The sequence below is a fragment of the Sebastes fasciatus genome, unplaced genomic scaffold (genome assembly GCF_043250625.1).
Source record: "Sebastes fasciatus isolate fSebFas1 unplaced genomic scaffold, fSebFas1.pri Scaffold_31, whole genome shotgun sequence".
Lineage (NCBI taxonomy): Eukaryota > Metazoa > Chordata > Actinopteri > Perciformes > Sebastidae > Sebastes > Sebastes fasciatus.
Genome location: NW_027428188.1, coordinates 1 through 12,925, shown reverse-complemented (window position 1 = coordinate 12,925; position 12,925 = coordinate 1).

The following is a 12,925-nucleotide window of genomic DNA, read 5'->3' as shown; positions in this document are numbered from 1 at the left end:
TTCGTCTGGCTTGATTGATAGATATAATTGGGTATCATCTGCATAACAATGAAAGTTTATGGAGTGTTTTCTAATAACATTGCCTAAGGGAAGCATATATAAGGTAAATAGAATTGGTCCAAGTACAGAACCCTGTGGAACTCCGTGACTAACTTTGGCGTACATGGAGGACTCATCGTTGACATGTACAAACTGAGATCGATCTGATAAATAGGACTTAAACCAACTTAGTGCAGTTCCTTTAATGCCAATTAAATGTTCCAGTCTTTGTAATAGGATGTCATGGTCAATGGTGTCGAAAGCAGCACTGAGATCTAGCAAGACAAGTACAGAGACAAGTCCTTTGTCCGATGCCATTAGAAGGTCATTTGTAATTTTCACTAGTGCTGTCTCTGTGCTATGGTGCACTCTAAATCCTGACTGATAATCTTCGAATAAATGGTTGTTCTGTAGAAAGTCACACAGCTGACTGGCAACTACTTTCTCGAGTATTTTGGAGGTAAAGGGAAGGTTAGATATAGGTCTATAGTTGGCTAGGACCTCTGGATCAAGAGTGGGCTTTTTAAGAAGAGGTTTAATTACAGCTACTTTAAAGGACTGTGGTACATAGCCTGTTAGTAAAGACACATTGATCATATCCAGTAAAGAGGTGCTAACTAGAGGTCAGAAACGTGTCATAATATCGTGTCATAATAACATCAGAAGCGTGTCATAATAACATCAGAAACGTGTCATAATAACATCAGAAACGTGTCATAATAACATCAGAAACGTGTCATAATAACGTGTCATAATAACATCAGAAACGTGTCATAATAACATCAGAAGCGTGTCATAATAACATCAGAAGCGTGTCATAATAACATCAGAAACGTGTCATAATAACATCAGAAACGTGTCATAATAACATCAGAAACGTGTCATAATAACGTGTCATAATAACATCAGAAACGTGTCATAATAACATCAGAAGCGTGTCATAATAACATCAGAAGCGTGTCATAATAACATCAGAAGCGTGTCATAACGTGTCATAATAACGTGTCATAATAACATCAGAAACGTGTCATAACGTGTCATAATAACATCAGAAACGTGTCATAATAACATCAGAAACGTGTCATAACGTGTCATAATAACATCAGAAACGTGTCATAATAACATTGGAAAGGTGTCATAACATCAGAAACGTGTCATAATAACAACGTGTCATAATAACATCAGAAACGTGTCATAATAACATCAGAAACGTGTCATAATAACATCAGAAACGTGTCATAACGTGTCATAATAACATCAGAAACGTGTCATGATAACATCAGAAACGTGTCATAATAACATCAGAAACGTGTCATAATAACATTGGAAACGTGTCATAACGTGTCATAATACCATCAGAAACGTGTCATAACATCAGAAACGTGTCACAATAACATTGGAAACGTGTCATAATAACGTGTCATAATAACATCAGAAATGTGTCATAATAACATCAGAAACGTGTCATAACAACATCAGAAGCGTGTCATAACAACATCAGAAACGTGTCATAACATCAGAAACGTGTCATAATATCGTGTCATAATAACATCAGAAGCGTGTCATAATAACATCAGAAGCGTGTGATAATAACATCAGAAGCGTGTCATAATAACATCAGAAGCGTGTCATAATAACATGTCATAATAACATCAGAAGCGTGTCATAATAACATCAGAAACGTGTCATAATAACATCAGAAGCGTGTCATAATAACATCAGAAACGTGTCATAACATCAGAAACGTGTCATAATAACGTGTCATAATAACATCAGAAACGTGTCATAATAACGTGTCATAATAACATCAGAAAAGTGTCATAATAACATCAGAAACGTGTCATAATAACATCAGGAACATGTCATAACGTGTCATAATAACGTGTCATAATAACATCAGAAACGTGTCATAACATTGCAAACATGTCATAATAACATCAGAAACGTGTCATAACATCAGAAACGTGTCATAACGTGTCATAATAACGTGTCATAATAACATCAGAAACGTGTCATAACATCAGAAACGTGTCATAATATCGTGTCATAACATCAGAAACGTGTCATAATAACATCAGAAACGTGTCATAATAACGTGTCATAATAACATCAGAAACGTGTCCTAATAACATCAGCAACGTGTCATAATAACGTGTCATAACATCAGAAGCGTGTCATAATAACGTGTCATAATAACATCAGAAGCGTTTCATAATAACATCAGAAGCGTGTCATAATAACATGTCATAATAACATCAGAAGCGTGTCATAATAACATCAGAAACGTGTCATAATAACATCAGAAGCGTGTCATAATAACATCAGAAACGTGTCATAACATCAGAAACGTGTCATAATAACATAACGTGTCATAACATCAGAAACGTGTCATAATAACGTGTCATAATAACATCAGAAACGTGTCATAATAACATCAGAAACGTGTCATAATAACATCAGAAACTTGTCATAACGTGTCATAATAACGTGTCATAATAACATCAGAAACGTGTCATAACATTGCAAACGTGTCATAATAACATCAGAAACGTGTCATAATAACATCAGAAACGTGTCATAACGTGTCATAATAACGTGTCATAATAACATCAGAAACGTGTCATAACATTGCAACGTGTCATAATAACGTGTCATAATAACATCAGAAACGTGTCATAATAACATTGGAAACGTGTCATAACATCAGAAACGTGTCATAATAACGTGTCATAATAACATCAGAAACGTGTCATAACGTGTCATAATAACGTGTCATAATAACCAGAAACGTGTCATGATAACATCAGAAGCGTGTCATAATAACATCAGAAACGTGTCATAATAACATCAGAAACGTGTCATAATAACATTGGAAACGTGTCATAACGTGTCATAATAACGTGTCATAATACCATCAGAAACGTGTCATAACATCAGAAACGTGTCACAATAACATTGGAAACGTGTCATAACATCAGAAACGTGTCATAATAACGTGTCATAATAACATCAGAAACGTGTCATAATAACGTGTCATAATAACATCAGAAACGTGTCATAATAACATCAGAAACGTGTCATAACAACATCAGAAACGTGTCATAATAACATCAGAAGCGTGTCATAACAACATCAGAAACGTGTCATAATAACATCAGAAACGTGTCATAATAACGTGTCATAATAACATCAGAAACGTGTCATAATAACATCAGAAACGTGTCATAACAACATCAGAAACGTGTCATAATAACATTGGAAACGTGTCATAATAACATCAGAAACGTGTCATAACATCAGAAACGTGTCATAACATCAGAAACGTGTCATAACAACATCAGAAGCGTGTCATAACAACATCAGAAACGTGTCATAACATCAGAAACGTGTCATAATAACATCAGAAACATGTCATAACATCAGAAACGTGTCATAATATCGTGTCATAATAACATCAGAAGCGTGTCATAATAACATCAGAAACGTGTCATAATAACATCAGAAACGTGTCATAATAACATTGGAAACGTGTCATAACATTGCAACGTGTCATAATAACGTGTCATAATAACATCAGAAACGTGTCATAATAACATCAGAAACGTGTCATAACATTGCAACGTGTCATAATAACGTGTCATAATAACATCAGAAACGTGTCATAATAACATTGGAAACGTGTCATAACATCAGAAACGTGTCATAATAACGTGTCATAATAACATCAGAAACGTGTCATAATAACATCAGAAACGTGTCATAATAACATCAGAAACGTGTCATAACGTGTCATAATAACGTGTCATAATAACCAGAAACGTGTCATGATAACATCAGAAGCGTGTCATAATAACATCAGAAACGTGTCATAATAACATCAGAAACGTGTCATAACATCAGAAACGTGTCATAACAACATCAGAAACGTGTCATAATAACATCAGAAACGTGTCATAATAACATCAGAAACGTGTCATAACATCAGAAACGTGTCATAACGTGTCATAACAACATCAGAAGCGTGTCATAATAACATCAGAAGCGTGTCATAACGTGTCATAATAACGTGTCATAATAACATCAGAAACGTGTCATAATAACGTGTCATAATAACATCAGAAACGTGTCATAACGTGTCATAATAACATCAGAAACGTGTCATAATAACATTGGAAACGTGTCATAACATCAGAAACGTGTCATAACATCAGAAACGTGTCATAATAACATCAGAAGCGTGTCATAATAACATCAGAAGCGTGTCATAACGTGTCATAATAACGTGTCATAATAACATCAGAAACGTGTCATAACGTGTCATAACATCAGAAGCGCGTCATAATAACATGTCATAATAACATCAGAAATGTGTCATAATAACATGTCATAATAACATCAGAAATGTGTCATAACATCAGAAGCGTGTCATAATAACATGTCATAATAATATCAGAAACGTGTCATAATAACATCAGAAACGTGTCATAACATCAGAAACGTGTCATAATATCGTGTCATAATAACATCAGAAGCGTGTCCTAATAACATCAGAAACGTGTCATAATAACATCAGAAGTGTGTCATAAATAACGTGTCATAATAACATCAGAAGTGTGTCATAATAACATCAGAAGCGTGTCATAATAAAATCAGAAGCGTGTCATAACGTGTCATAATAACGTGTCATAATAACATCAGAAACGTGTCATAATAACATTGGAAACGTGTCATAACGTGTCATAATAACGTGTCATAATAACATCAGAAACGTGTCATAATAACATTGGAAACGTGTCATAACATCAGAAACGTGTCATAATAACGTGTCATAACATCAGAAGCGTGTCCTAATAACATCAGAAACGTGTCATAATAACGTGTCATAATAACATCAGAAGCGTGTCATAATAACATGTCATAATAACATCAGAAGCGCGTCATAACGTGTCATAATAACGTGTCATAATAACATCAGAAACGTGTCATAACATCAGAAACGTGTCATAATATCGTGTCATAACATCAGAAACGTGTCATAATAACATCAGAAACGTGTCATAATAACGTGTCATAATAACATCAGAAACGTGTCCTAATAACATCAGCAACGTGTCATAATAACGTGTCATAACATCAGAAGCGTGTCATAATAACGTGTCATAATAACATCAGAAGCGTTTCATAATAACATCAGAAGCGTGTCATAATAACATGTCATAATAACATCAGAAGCGTGTCATAATAACATCAGAAACGTGTCATAATAACATCAGAAGCGTGTCATAATAACATCAGAAACGTGTCATAACATCAGAAACGTGTCATAATAACATAACGTGTCATAACATCAGAAACGTGTCATAATAACGTGTCATAATAACATCAGAAACGTGTCATAATAACATCAGAAACGTGTCATAATAACATCAGAAACTTGTCATAACGTGTCATAATAACGTGTCATAATAACATCAGAAACGTGTCATAACATTGCAAACGTGTCATAATAACATCAGAAACGTGTCATAATAACATCAGAAACGTGTCATAACGTGTCATAATAACGTGTCATAATAACATCAGAAACGTGTCATAACATTGCAACGTGTCATAATAACGTGTCATAATAACATCAGAAACGTGTCATAATAACATTGGAAACGTGTCATAACATCAGAAACGTGTCATAATAACGTGTCATAATAACATCAGAAACGTGTCATAACGTGTCATAATAACGTGTCATAATAACCAGAAACGTGTCATGATAACATCAGAAGCGTGTCATAATAACATCAGAAACGTGTCATAATAACATCAGAAACGTGTCATAATAACATTGGAAACGTGTCATAACGTGTCATAATAACGTGTCATAATACCATCAGAAACGTGTCATAACATCAGAAACGTGTCACAATAACATTGGAAACGTGTCATAACATCAGAAACGTGTCATAATAACGTGTCATAATAACATCAGAAACGTGTCATAATAACGTGTCATAATAACATCAGAAACGTGTCATAATAACATCAGAAACGTGTCATAACAACATCAGAAACGTGTCATAATAACATCAGAAGCGTGTCATAACAACATCAGAAACGTGTCATAATAACATCAGAAACGTGTCATAATAACATTGGAAACGTGTCATAATAACATCAGAAACGTGTCATAACATCAGAAACGTGTCATAACATCAGAAACGTGTCATAACAACATCAGAAGCGTGTCATAACAACATCAGAAACGTGTCATAACATCAGAAACGTGTCATAATAACATCAGAAACATGTCATAACATCAGAAACGTGTCATAATATCGTGTCATAATAACATCAGAAGCGTGTCATAATAACATCAGAAACGTGTCATAATAACATCAGAAACGTGTCATAATAACATTGGAAACGTGTCATAACATTGCAACGTGTCATAATAACGTGTCATAATAACATCAGAAACGTGTCATAATAACATCGGAAACGTGTCATAACGTGTCATAACATCAGAAGCGCGTCATAATAACATGTCATAATAACATCAGAAATGTGTCATAATAACATGTCATAATAACATCAGAAATGTGTCATAACATCAGAAGCGTGTCATAATAACATGTCATAATAATATCAGAAACGTGTCATAATAACATCAGAAACGTGTCATAACATCAGAAACGTGTCATAATATCGTGTCATAATAACATCAGAAGCGTGTCCTAATAACATCAGAAACGTGTCATAATAACATCAGAAGTGTGTCATAAATAACGTGTCATAATAACATCAGAAGTGTGTCATAATAACATCAGAAGCGTGTCATAATAAAATCAGAAGCGTGTCATAACGTGTCATAATAACGTGTCATAATAACATCAGAAACGTGTCATAATAACATTGGAAACGTGTCATAACGTGTCATAATAACGTGTCATAATAACATCAGAAACGAGTCATAATAACATTGGAAACGTGTCATAACATCAGAAACGTGTCATAATAACGTGTCATAACATCAGAAGCGTGTCCTAATAACATCAGAAACGTGTCATAATAACGTGTCATAATAACATCAGAAGCGTGTCATAATAACATGTCATAATAACATCAGAAGCGCGTCATAACGTGTCATAGTAACGTGTCATAATAACATCAGAAACGTGTCATAACATCAGAAACGTGTCATAATATCGTGTCATAACATCAGAAACGTGTCATAATAACATCAGAAACGTGTCATAATAACGTGTCATAATAACATCAGAAACGTGTCCTAATAACATCAGCAACGTGTCATAATAACGTGTCATAACATCAGAAGCGTGTCATAATAACGTGTCATAATAACATCAGAAGCGTTTCATAATAACATCAGAAGCGTGTCATAATAACATGTCATAATAACATCAGAAGCGTGTCATAATAACATCAGAAACGTGTCATAATAACATCAGAAGCGTGTCATAATAACATCAGAAACGTGTCATAACATCAGAAACGTGTCATAATAACATAACGTGTCATAACATCAGAAACGTGTCATAATAACGTGTCATAATAACATCAGAAACGTGTCATAATAACATCAGAAACGTGTCATAATAACATCAGAAACTTGTCATAACGTGTCATAATAACGTGTCATAATAACATCAGAAACGTGTCATAACATTGCAAACGTGTCATAATAACATCAGAAACGTGTCATAATAACATCAGAAACGTGTCATAACGTGTCATAATAACGTGTCATAATAACATCAGAAACGTGTCATAACATTGCAACGTGTCATAATAACGTGTCATAATAACATCAGAAACGTGTCATAATAACATTGGAAACGTGTCATAACATCAGAAACGTGTCATAATAACGTGTCATAATAACATCAGAAACGTGTCATAACGTGTCATAATAACGTGTCATAATAACCAGAAACGTGTCATAATAACATCAGAAACGTGTCATAATAACATTGGAAACGTGTCATAACGTGTCATAATAACGTGTCATAATACCATCAGAAACGTGTCATAACATCAGAAACGTGTCACAATAACATTGGAAACGTGTCATAACATCAGAAACGTGTCATAATAACGTGTCATAATAACATCAGAAACGTGTCATAATAACGTGTCATAATAACATCAGAAACGTGTCATAATAACATCAGAAACGTGTCATAACAACATCAGAAACGTGTCATAATAACATCAGAAGCGTGTCATAACAACATCAGAAACGTGTCATAATAACATCAGAAACGTGTCATAATAACATTGGAAACGTGTCATAATAACATCAGAAACGTGTCATAACATCAGAAACGTGTCATAACATCAGAAACGTGTCATAACAACATCAGAAGCGTGTCATAACAACATCAGAAACGTGTCATAACATCAGAAACGTGTCATAATAACATCAGAAACATGTCATAACATCAGAAACGTGTCATAATATCGTGTCATAATAACATCAGAAGCGTGTCATAATAACATCAGAAACGTGTCATAATAACATCAGAAACGTGTCATAATAACATTGGAAACGTGTCATAACATTGCAACGTGTCATAATAACGTGTCATAATAACATCAGAAACGTGTCATAATAACATCAGAAACGTGTCATAACATTGCAACGTGTCATAATAACGTGTCATAATAACATCAGAAACGTGTCATAATAACATTGGAAACGTGTCATAACATCAGAAACGTGTCATAATAACGTGTCATAATAACATCAGAAACGTGTCATAATAACATCAGAAACGTGTCATAATAACATCAGAAACGTGTCATAACGTGTCATAATAACGTGTCATAATAACCAGAAACGTGTCATGATAACATCAGAAGCGTGTCATAATAACATCAGAAACGTGTCATAATAACATCAGAAACGTGTCATAACATCAGAAACGTGTCATAACAACATCAGAAACGTGTCATAATAACATCAGAAACGTGTCATAATAACATCAGAAACGTGTCATAACATCAGAAACGTGTCATAACGTGTCATAACAACATCAGAAGCGTGTCATAATAACATCAGAAGCGTGTCATAACGTGTCATAATAACGTGTCATAATAACATCAGAAACGTGTCATAATAACATCAGAAACGTGTCATAACGTGTCATAATAACATCAGAAACGTGTCATAATAACATTGGAAACGTGTCATAACATCAGAAACGTGTCATAACATCAGAAACGTGTCATAATAACATCAGAAGCGTGTCATAATAACATCAGAAGCGTGTCATAACGTGTCATAATAACGTGTCATAATAACATCAGAAACGTGTCATAACGTGTCATAACATCAGAAGCGCGTCATAATAACATGTCATAATAACATCAGAAATGTGTCATAATAACATGTCATAATAACATCAGAAATGTGTCATAACATCAGAAGCGTGTCATAATAACATGTCATAATAATATCAGAAACGTGTCATAATAACATCAGAAACGTGTCATAACATCAGAAACGTGTCATAATATCGTGTCATAATAACATCAGAAGCGTGTCCTAATAACATCAGAAACGTGTCATAATAACATCAGAAGTGTGTCATAAATAACGTGTCATAATAACATCAGAAGTGTGTCATAATAACATCAGAAGCGTGTCCTATAAAATCAGAAGCGTGTCATAACGTGTCATAATAACGTGTCATAATAACATCAGAAACGTGTCATAATAACATCAGAAACGTGTCATAACATTGCAAACGTGTCATAATAACATCAGAAACGTGTCATAATAACATCAGAAACGTGTCATAACGTGTCATAATAAACGTGTCATAATAACATCAGAAACGTGTCATAACATTGCAACGTGTCATAATAACGTGTCATAATAACATCAGAAACGTGTCATAATAACATTGGAAACGTTGTCATAACATCAGAAACGTGTCATAATAACGTGTCATAATAACATCAGAAACGTGTCATAACGTGTCATAATAACGTGTCATAATAACCAGAAACGTGTCATAAAACATCAGAAACGTGGTCATAATAACATTGGAAACGTGTCATAACGTGTCATAATAACGTGTCATAATACCATCAGAAACGTGTCATAACATCAGAAACGTGTCACAATAACATTGGAAACGTGTCATAACATCAGAAACGTGTCATAATAACGTGTCATAATAACATCAGAAACGTGTCATAATAACGTGTCATAATAACATCAGAAACGTGTCATAATAACATCAGAAACGTGTCATAACAACATCAGAAACGTGTCATAATAACATCAGAAGCGTGTCATAACAACATCAGAAACGTGTCATAATAACATCAGAAACGTGTCATAATAACATTGGAAACCGTGTCATAATAACATCAGAAACGTGTCATAACATCAGAAACGTGTTCATAACATCAGAAACGTGTCATAACAACATCAGAAGCGTGTCATAACAACATCAGAAACGTGTCATAACATCAGAAACGTGTCATAATAACATCAGAAACATGTCATAACATCAGAAACGTGTCATAATATCGTGTCATAATAACATCAGAAGCGTGTCATAATAACATCAGAAACGTGTCTTAATAACATCAGAAACGTGTCATAATAACATTGGAAACGTGTCATAACATTGCAACGTGTCCATAATAACGTGTCATAATAACATCAGAAACGTGTCATAATAACATCAGAAACGTGTTCATAACATTGCAACGTGTCATAATAACGTGTCATAATAACATCAGAAACGTGTCATAAATAACATTGGAAACGTGTCATAACATCAGAAACGTGTCATAATAACGTGTATAATAAACATCAGAAACGGTCATAAAACATCAGAAACGTGTCATAATAACATCAGAAACGTGTCATAACGTGTCATAATAACGTGTCATAATAACCAGAACGTGTCATGATAACATCAGAAGCGTGTCATAATAACATCAGAAACGTGTCATAATAACATCAGAAACGTGTCATAACATCAGAAACGTGTCATAACAACATCAGAAACGGGTCATAATAACATCAGAAACGTGTCATAATAACATCAGAAACGTGTCATAACATCAGAAACGTGTCATAACGTGTCATAACAACATCAGAAGCGTGTCATAATAACATCAGAAGCGTGTCATAACGTGTCATAATAACGTGTCATAATAACATCAGAAACGTGTCATAATAACATCAGAAACGTGTCATAACGTGTCATAATAACATCAGAAACGTGTCATAATAACATTGGAAACGTGTCATAACATCAGAAACGTGTCATAACATCAGAAACGTGTCATAATAACATCAGAAGCGTGTCATAATAACATCAGAAGCGTGGCATAACGTGTCATAATAACGTGTCATAATAACATCAGAAACGTGTCATAACGTGTCATAACATCAGAAGAGCGTCATAATAACATGTCATAATAACATCAGAAATGTGTCATAATAACATGTCATAATAACATCAGAAATGTGTCATAACATCAGAAGCGTGTCATAATAACATGTCATAATAATATCAGAAACGTGTCATAATAACATCAGAAACGTGTCATAACATCAGAAACGTGTCATAATATCGTGTCATAATAACATCAGAAGCGTGTCCTAATAACATCAGAAACGTGTCATAATAACATCAGAAGTGTGTCATAAATAACGTGTCATAATAACATCAGAAGTGTGTCATAATAACATCAGAAGCGTGTCATAATAAAATCAGAAGCGTGTCATAACGTGTCATAATAACGTGTCATAAAACATCAGAAACGTGTCATAATAACATTGGAAACGTGTCATAACGTGTCATAATAACGTGTCATAATAACATCAGAAACGTGTCATAATAACATTGGAAACGTGTCATAACATCAGAAACGTGTCATATAACGTGTCATAACATCAGAAGCGTGTCCTAATAACATCAGAAACGTGTCATAATAACGAGTCATAATAACATCAGAAGCGTGTCATAATAACATGTCATAATAACATCAGAAGCGCGTCATAACGTGTCATAATAACGTGTCATATAACATCAGAAACGTGTCCATAACATCAGAAACGTGTCATAATAATCGTGTCATAACATCAGAAACGTGTCATAATAACATCAGAAACGTGTCATAATAACGTGTCATAATAACATCAGAAACGTGTCCAATAACATCAGCAACGTGTCATAATAACGTGTCATAACATCAGAAGCGTGTCATAATAACGTGTCATAATAACATCAGAAGCGTTTCATAATAACATCAGAAGCGTGTCATAATAACATGTCATAATAACATCAGAAGCGTGTCATAATAACATCAGAAACGTGTCATAATAACATCAGAAGCGTGTCATAATAACATCAGAAACGTGTCATAACATCAGAAACGTGTCATAATAACATAACGTGTCATAACATCAGAAACGTGTCATAATAACGTGTCATAATAACATCAGAACGTGTCATAATAACATCAGAAACGTGTCATAATAACATCAGAAACTTGTCATAACGTGTCATAATAACGTGTCATAATAACATCAAAACGTGTCATAACATTGCAAACGTGTCATAATAACATCAGAAACGTGTCATAATAACATCAGAAACGTGTCATAACGTGTCATAATAACGTGTCATAATAACATCAGAAACGTGTCATAACATTGCAACGTGTCATAATAACGTGTCATAATAACATCAGAAACGTGTCATAATAACATTGGAAACGTGTCCATAACATCAGAAACGTGTCATAATAACGTGTCATAATAACATCAGAAACGTGTCATAACGTGTCATAATAACGTGTCATAATAACCAGAAACGTGTCATGATAACATCAGAAGCGT